Source organism: Salmo trutta, chromosome 15 (genome assembly GCF_901001165.1).
Source record: "Salmo trutta chromosome 15, fSalTru1.1, whole genome shotgun sequence".
In the NCBI taxonomy this organism is placed as follows: Eukaryota; Metazoa; Chordata; class Actinopteri; order Salmoniformes; family Salmonidae; genus Salmo; species Salmo trutta.
The window spans coordinates 60,418,151-60,428,150 of NC_042971.1; the positions used below are offsets into that span (position 1 = coordinate 60,418,151).

A 10,000-nucleotide genomic window follows, 5' to 3' on the forward strand; every position below is an offset into this window, starting at 1 on the left:
CCCATCAGGTATACTGCTACCATTCAGTTATACGCTACCCATCAGTTACACTGCTACCCATCAGTTATACTGCTACCCATCAGTTATACTGCTACCCATCAGTTATACTGCTACCCATCAGTTATACTGCTACCCATCAGTTATACTGCTACCCATCAGTTATACTGCTACCCATCAGTTACACTGCTACCCATCAGTTACACTGCTACCCATCAGTTATACTGCTACCCATCAGTTACACTGCTACCCATCAGTTAGTGGCTCATCTCAGCCTGAGTCATCAAGCAGATACATGACAGGGGAGGAGACACCTTGGTGGGTCTATAGAAATATGAGTTTACCTGTCAAATTACCATCATCAGAGGGGATGTACCCATTTAGAGATTAGAATTATATGCGCGGGCCTCTGACACTAGAAGAACACTTGGTACTGATGTGGCTACTGCTGGACAGAGCGCATGAGGTGTTTTTTATTTTTTATTTTATTTCACCTTTATTTAACCAGGTAGGCCAGTTGAGAACAAGTTCTCATTTACAACTGCGACTTGGCCGAGTGTGAGAGGATACTCCTTCAAATTAGTGGATTCAGCTATTTCAGCCACACCGTTGCTGACAGGTGTATGAAATCGAGCACACAGCCATGCAATCTCCATAGACAAACACTGGCAGTAGAATGGCCTTACTAAAGAGCTCAGTGACTTTCAAAGTGGCACTGTCATAGGATGCCACCTTTCCAACAAGTCAGTTTCATTAAATGTCTACCCTGCTAGAGCTGCCCCGGTCCACTGTAAGTGCTGTTATTGTGGAAACGTCTAGGAGCAACAGCGGCTCAGCCACGAAGTGGTAGGCCACACCCGCTTACGGAACGGGACTGCGTAGCGCGTAGCACATAAAAATCATCTGTCCTCAATTGCAACACTCACTACCGAGTTCCAAACTGCCTCTGGAAGCAACATCAGCACAAGAACAGTTTGTCGGGAGTTTCATGAAATGGGTTTGAGCAGCCGTACACAAGCCTAAGATCACCATACGCAATGCAAAATGTTGGCTGGAGTGGTGTAAAGCTCACCGTCATTGAAACATTGGAAACGCGTTCACTGGAGTGATGAATTACACTTTACCTTCGGCCAGTCCGACGGACGAATCTGGGATTGGCAGATGCCAGGAAAACGCTGCCTGCCCAAATGCGTACTACCAACTGTAAAGTTTGGTGGAGGAGGAATAATGGTCTGAGGCTGTTTTTCATGGTTCGGGCTAGCCCCTTTGTTCCAGTGAAGGGAAATCTTCACTATAGCATGCAATTACATTCTAGACAATTTTGTGGTTCCAACTTTTTGGCAACAGTTTGGGGAAGGCCCTCTCCTGTTTCAGCATGACAATTCCCTCGTGCACAAAGCGAGGTCCATACAGAAATGGTTTATTGTGATCGGTGTGGAAGAACTTGACTGGCCTGCACAGAGCCCTGACCTCAACCTCATCGAACAACTTTGGTATAAATTTGACTACGAGCCAGGCCTAATCGCCCAACATCTGTGCCCTACCTCTCTAATGCTCTTGTGGCCGAATGGAAGTCCCCGCAGCAATGTTCCACCATCTAGTCGAAAGCCTTCCCAGAACAGTTGAAGCTGTTATAGCAGCAAAGAGGGGACCAACTCCATATTAATGCCAATGATTTTGGAATGAGATGTTAGACGAGCAGGTGTCCACATACTTTTGATCATGTGGTGTGTATATACACACACACACAGGCATGGACAGACACACACAGAGAAGCAGCAGTAACCACAAACTCAAGCCTGACTGAAGCCTGACATTCCAGTCAGTCCCTGCAGCATGGCGGGCATAGCATTGCACAGAGAGCCCCACACACACACACACACACACACACACACACACACACACACACACACACACACACACTACACAGCCCCATGGATTTTCACTCACTGATCGAACCAAAATGAGAAATTCCATCATATCTGCAGATGAATGTGTCCTTATGTAGGGCAGTAGTCTGTGAGATGAACACAACATGACCCCTTAAACAGACCCCAGGAGAGGAGAGGAGAGGAGTGGAGAGGAGAGGAGGGGAGGGGAGAGGAGAGGAGAGGAGAGGAGAGGAGAGGGGAGAGGAGAGGAGAGGAGAGGAGAGGAGAGGAGAGGAGAGGAGAGGAGGGGAGGAGAGGGGAGGAGATTAAGGTTTGGCTTTGCCATATCTGTTTATCAGGGGAACAGGAGGAAGAGGGTGAGGCATGAGGGGAGGAGGGGAAGAAGAGGAGGAGGAAGAACCGAAAGGAGAAGGTGGAGTGGAGGAAAGCTAAGGAGATGGGTGCGAGGGAGAAAGAAGGGTTAAAGAAGGAGAGCAGGGACATCAGCCTCTCCTCATCCACTGTGAATAGGAGAGGGTCAACACATTATTGAGACCAGGGGAATGAGGTTCAGAGTTCAAAGCCCTGACAGGAAATACAATCGTGAGAAAAATGTCTGTGCTTAACTAGTCTTCATTGAGTTCCTTATGGCGTTGTACAGTATAGTTACTGTACACTGTGGTGAATGTTGACACTGGGGAAGGGGTGGATTAGTATGAGTGTGGATATCAGGAAGTTGTTGTTGGGTCCATAGCCAGACTGGACCCAGATTGATGCCAGTGGTCACTCTGTCATAAGTCAGTGTGTGAGTCCAGTCATACTAAAATATGAAAATGTTTCATATCACAGTATGTCAGAGTACAGAGGGGAATACAGTCTATAGACATGGTGTGGAGGGGTATACAGTCTATATATTAAGACATGGTGTGGAGGGGTATACAGTCTATATATTAGACATGGTGTGGAGGGGGTATACAGTCTATAGACATGGTGTGGAGGGGTATACAGTCTATATATTAGACATGGTGTGGAGGGGGATACAGTCTATATATTAGACATGGTGTGGAGGGGTATACAGTCTATAGACATGGTGTGGAGGGGTATACAGTCTATATATTAGACATGGTGTGGAGGGGTATACAGTCTATATATTAGACATGGTGTGGAGGGGGTATACAGTCTATATATTAGACATGGTGTGGAGGGGTATACAGTCTATATATTAGACATGGTGTGGAGGGGGTATACAGTCTATATATTAGACATGGTGTGGAGGGGGATACAGTCTATAGACATGGTGTGGAGGGGTATACAGTCTATATATTAGACATGGTGTGGAGGGGGGTACAGTCTATATATTAGACATGGTGTGGAGGGGGGTACAGTCTATATATTAGACATGGTGTGGAGGGGTATACAGTCTATAGACATGGTGTGGAGGGGTATACAGTCTATATATTAGACATGGTGTGGAGGGGTATACAGTCTATATATTAGACATGGTGTGGAGGGGGGGTACAGTCTATATATTAGACATGGTGTGGAGGGGTATACAGTCTATAGACATGGTGTGGAGGGGTATACAGTCTATATATTAGACATGGTGTGGAGGGGGGTACAGTCTATATATTAGACATGGTGTGGAGGGGGGTACAGTCTATAGACATGGTGTGGAGGGGTATACAGTCTATATATTAGACATGGTGTGGAGGGGTATACAGTCTATAGACATGGTGTGGAGGGGGATACAGTCTATATATTAAGACATGGTGTGGAGGGGGATACAGTCTATAGACATGGTGTGGAGGGGGTATACAGTCTATATATTAGACATGGTGTGGAGGGGGATACAGTCTATAGACATGGTGTGGAGGGGTATACAGTCTATATATTAAGACATGGTGTGGAGGGGGATACAGTCTATAGACATGGTGTGGAGGGGTATACAGTCTATAGACATGGTGTGGAGGGGGTATACAGTCTATAGACATGGTGTGGAGGGGGATACAGTCTATAGACATGGTGTGGAGGGGGATACAGTCTATAGACATGGTGTGGAGGGGTATACAGTCTATATATTAGACATGGTGTGGAGGGGTATACAGTCTATAGACATGGTGTGGAGGGGTATACAGTCTATATATTAAGACATGGTGTGGAGGGGGATACAGTCTATATATTAAGACATGGTGTGGAGGGGGATACAGTCTATAGACATGGTGTGGAGGGGGATACAGTCTATAGACATGGTGTGGAGGGGGTATACAGTCTATATATTAATACATGGTGTGGAGGGGGGATACAGTCTATATATTAATACATGGTGTGGAGGGGGGTACAGTCTATATATTAAGACATGGTGTGGAGGGGGATACAGTCTATATATTAATACATGGTGTGGAGGGGGGATACAGTCTATAGACATGGTGTGGAGGGGTATACAGTCTATAGACATGGTGTGGAGGGGTATACAGTCTATATATTAGACATGGTGTGGAGGGGGGTACAGTCTATATATTAAGACATGGTGTGGAGGGGGATACAGTCTATATATTAAGACATGGTGTGGAGGGGGATACAGTCTATAGACATGGTGTGGAGGGGGTATACAGTCTATAGACATGGTGTGGAGGGGGATACAGTCTATAGACATGGTGTGGAGGGGGATACAGTCTATAGACATGGTGTGGAGGGGGAAACAGTCTATAGACATGGTGTGGAGGGGGATACAGTCTATATATTAGACATGGTGTGGAGGGGTATACAGTCTATATATTAGACATGGTGTGGAGGGGGATACAGTCTATAGACATGGTGTGGAGGGGGATACAGTCTATAGACATGGTGTGGAGGGGGATACAGTCTATATATTCAGACATGGTGTGGAGGGGGATACAGTCTATATATTCAGACATGGTGTGGAGGGGTATACAGTCTATAGACATGGTGTGGAGGGGGATACAGTCTATAGACATGGTGTGGAGGGGGATACAGTCTATATATTAGACATGGTGTGGAGGGGGATACAGTCTATAGACATGGTGTGGCGGGGGGTACAGTCTATATATTAGACATGGTGTGGGGGGGGGGGATACAGTCTATATATTAGGCATGGTGTGGAGGTGTATACAGTCTATATATTAGACATGGTGTGGAGGGGGATACAGTCTATAGACATGGTGTGGAGGGGGGTACAGTCTATATATTAGACATGGTGTGGGGGGGGGATACAGTCTATATATTAGACATGGTGTGGAGGGGGGTACAGTCTATAGACATGGTGTGGAGGGGGTATACAGTCTATAGACATGGTGTGGAGGGGTATACAGTCTATATATTAATACATGGTGTGGAGGGGTGATACAGTCTATAGACATGGTGTGGAGGGGAATACAGTCTATATATTAGACATGGTGTGGAGGGGGATACAGTCTATATATTAGACATGGTGTGGAGGGGGTATTCAGTCTATAGACATGGTGTGGAGGGGTATACAGTCTATATATTAGACATGGTGTGGAGGGGGGTACAGTCTATATATTAGACATGGTGTGGAGGGGTATACAGTCTATATATTAGACATGGTGTGGAGGGGGGTACAGTCTATATATTAGACATGGTGTGGAGGGGGGTACAGTCTATAGACATGGTGTGGAGGGGGATACAGTCTATAGACATGGTGTGGAGGGGTATACAGTCTATATATTAGACATGGTGTGAAGGGGTATACAGTCTATATATTAGACATGGTGTGGAGGGGGGTACAGTCTATATATTAGACATGGTGTGGAGGGGGGTACAGTCTATATATTAGACATGGTGTGGAGGGGTATACAGTCTATATATTAGACATGGTGTGGAGTGGGGTACAGTCTATATATTAGACATGGTGTGGAGGGGTATACAGTCTATATATCAGACATGGTGTGGAGGGGGGTACAGTCTATATATTAGACATGGTGTGGAGGGGGGTACAGTCTATAGACATGGTGTGGAGGGGGTATACAGTCTATAGACATGGTGTGGAGGGGTATACAGTCTATATATTAATACATGGTGTGGAGGGGGGATACAGTCTATAGACATGGTGTGGAGGGGGATACAGTCTATAGACATGGTGTGGAGGGGGATACAGTCTATAGACATGGTGTGGAGGGGTATACAGTCTATATATTAGACATGGTGTGGAGGGGGATACAGTCTATATATTAGACATGGTGTGGAGGGGGATACAGTCTATATATTAGACATGGTGTGGAGGGGGATACAGTCTATATATTAGACATGGTGTGGAGGGGGTATTCAGTCTATAGACATGGTGTGGAGGGGTATACAGTCTATATATTAGACATGGTGTGGAGGGGGGTACAGTCTATATATTAGACATGGTGTGGAAGGGTATACAGTCTATATATTAGACATGGTGTGGAGGGGGGTACAGTCTATATATTAGACATGGTGTGGAGGGGGGTACAGTCTATAGACATGGTGTGGAGGGGGATACAGTCTATAGACATGGTGTGGAGGGGTATACAGTCTATATATTAGACATGGTGTGAAGGGGTATACAGTCTATAGACATGGTGTGGAGGGGTATACAGTCTATATATTAGACATGGTGTGGAGGGGGGTACAGTCTATATATTAGACATGGTGTGGAGGGGGGTACAGTCTATATATTAGACATGGTGTGGAGGGGTATACAGTCTATATATTAGACATGGTGTGGAGTGGGGTACAGTCTATATATTAGACATGGTGTGGAGGGGTATACAGTCTATATATTAGACATGGTGTGGAGGGGGGTACAGTCTATATATTAGACATGGTGTGGAGGGGTATACAGTCTATATATTAGACATGGTGTGGAGGGGGTATACAGTCTATATATTAGACATGGTGTGGAGGGGGTATACAGTCTATAGACATGGTGTGGAGGGGTATACAGTCTATATATTAGACATGGTGTGGAGGGGGATACAGTCTATATATTAGACATGGTGTGGAGGGGGGATACAGTCTATATATTAGACATGGTGTGGAGGGGTATACAGTCTATAGACATGGTGTGGAGGGGTATACAGTCTATATATTAGACATGGTGTGGAGGGGGGTACAGTCTATATATTAGACATGGTGTGGAGGGGTATACAGTCTATAGACATGGTGTGGAGGGGTATACAGTCAATGGACATGGTGTGGAGGGGTAAACAGTCTATAGACATGGTGTGGAGGGGGATACAGTCTATATATTAGACATGGTGTGGAGGGGTATACAGTCTATATATTAGACATGGTGTGGAGGGGGTATACAGTCTATATATTAGACATGGTGTGGAGGGGGATACAGTCTATAGACATGGTGTGGAGGGGGATACAGTCTATAGACATGGTGTGGAGGGGGATACAGTCTATATATTAGACATGGTGTGGAGGGGTATACAGTCTATATATTAGACATGGTGTGGAGGGGTATACATTCTATATATTAGACATGGTGTGGAGGGGGTATACAGTCTATATATTAGACATGGTGTGGAGGGGGGTACAGTCTATATATTAAGACATGGTGTGGAGGGGTATACAGTCTATATATTAAGACATGGTGTGGAGGGGTATACAGTCTATATATTAGACATGGTGTGGAGGGGGGTACAGTCTATAGACATGGTGTGGAGGGGTATACATTCTATATATTAGACATGGTGTGGAGGGGGTATACAGTCTATATATTAGACATGGTGTGGAGGGGTATACAGTCTATATATTAGACATGGTGTGGAGGGGTATACAGTCTATAGACATGGTGTGGAGGGGGATACAGTCTATATATTAGACATGGTGTGGAGGGGTATACAGTCTATATATTAGACATGGTGTGGAGGGGTATACAGTCTATAGACATGGTGTGGAGGGGTATACAGTCTATAGACATGGTGTGGAGGGGGATACAGTCTATATATTAGACATGGTGTGGAGGGGTATACAGTCTATATATTAGACATGGTGTGGAGGGGGATACAGTCTATAGACATGGTGTGGAGGGGGATACAGTCTATAGACATGGTGTGGAGGGGGATACAGTCTATAGACATGGTGTGGAGGGGGATACAGTCTATATATTCAGACATGGTGTGGAGGGGGATACAGTCTATAGACATGGTGTGGAGGGGGATACAGTCTATAGACATGGTGTGGAGGGGGATACAGTCTATATATTCAGACATGGTGTGGAGGGGGATACAGTCTATAGACATGGTGTGGAGGGGTATACAGTCTATAGACATGGTGTGGAGGGGGATACAGTCTATAGACATGGTGTGGAGGGGTATACAGTCTATATATTAGACATGGTGTGGAGGGGGGTACAGTCTATATATTAAGACATGGTGTGGAGGGGGATACAGTCTATATATTAAGACATGGTGTGGAGGGGGATACAGTCTATATACATGGTGTGGAGGGGGATACAGTCTATAGACATGGTGTGGAGGGGGATACAGTCTATATATTCAGACATGGTGTGGAGGGGTATACAGTCTATATATTCAGACATGGTGTGGAGGGGGATACAGTCCATATATTCAGACATGGTGTGGAGGGGTATACAGTCTATAGACATGGTGTGGAGGGGGGATACAGTCTATATATTAAGACATGGTGTGGAGGGGGGTACAGTCTATATATTAGACATGGTGTGGAGGGGGATACAGTCTATAGACATGGTGTGGAGGGGGATACAGTCTATAGACATGGTGTGGAGGGGTATACAGTCTATATATTAGACATGGTGTGGAGGGGTATACAGTCTATAGACATGGTGTGGAGGGGGTATACAGTCTATATATTAGACATGGTGTGGAGGGGTATACAGTCTATATATTAAGACATGGTGTGGAGGGGGATACAGTCTATAGACATGGTGTGGAGGGGGTATACAGTCTATATATTAGACATGGTGTGGAGGGGGATACAGTCTATAGACATGGTGTGGAGGGGGATACAGTCTATATATTAGATATGGTGTGGAGGGGGATACAGTCTATAGACATGGTGTGGAGGGGTATACAGTCTATATATTAAGACATGGTGTGGAGGGGGATACAGTCTATATATTAGACATGGTGTGGAGGGGTATACAGTCTATAGACATGGTGTGGAGGGGGATACAGTCTATAGACATGGTGTGGAGGGGGTATACAGTCTATAGACATGGTGTGGAGGGGGATACAGTCTATAGACATGGTGTAGAGGGGTATACAGTCTATAGACATGGTGTGGAGGGGGATACAGTCTATAGACATGGTGTGGAGGGGGTATACAGTCTATAGACATGGTGTGGAGGGGGATACAGTCTATATATTCAGACATGGTGTGGAGGGGGATACAGTCTATAGACATGGTGTGGAGGGGGATACAGTCTATAGACATGGTGTGGAGGGGGATACAGTCTATATATTCAGACATGGTGTGGAGGGGTATACAGTCTATATATTAGACATGGTGTGGAGGGGGATACAGTCTATATAGAACAACAGCAGAATCACATCATATCTGTAAAAGGATTCCTTATATCCGCTTCATGTTTTGTTTCCTTGCCACGATATTAACAAGTATGGTGATACTGGTATCGTCCCAGCCCTAGTAACGAATACATTGGAATCCGCTAATTAACTTCCTCATAGGGCAGTAAAACAGGAAAAGCTTTATATGAAAAAATAACACAATTGATTGATTTGATTCATTGACAAGGGACAGGTGAAACAGTCTCTCAATCTGAAATCTTTTTAAACATGACTGAAACTTGGTACTGAGACGTGAAGCCTCAAGCTGCCAACCCGATCCAGAGCCTCTGGGTGGTGACGTCACAGACAGGAGCTTCCAAAGACAGCTACGGAGGACACGTTCATGTCGCTGGGACGGACCGGTGCTGGCCTGTGTGTGCGTGTGTGACCATTATCCTCAGTGGTGCCCTCTCCCTGACCCCTAACAAGGGTTATGTCCCAAACGGTACCCTATTCCCTACATAGTGCAGTAGTTTTGACCATAGTCCAATGGACCCTGGTCAAAAGAAGTGAACTAGCATAGCCAAGCACACATTTCCTCAGGAAGACCCGCTCCTCCTCACACCC

The 10,000-nt window shown here is 45.5% G+C and overlaps 1 protein-coding gene across 1 annotated transcript in view; it reads left to right on the top strand.

The window, feature by feature from the left end:
• Nucleotides 1-10,000, top strand: part of arhgap24 (Rho GTPase activating protein 24) — a 202,460-nt gene that overhangs the window by 5,870 nt on the left and 186,590 nt on the right. The window lies entirely within an intron of this gene.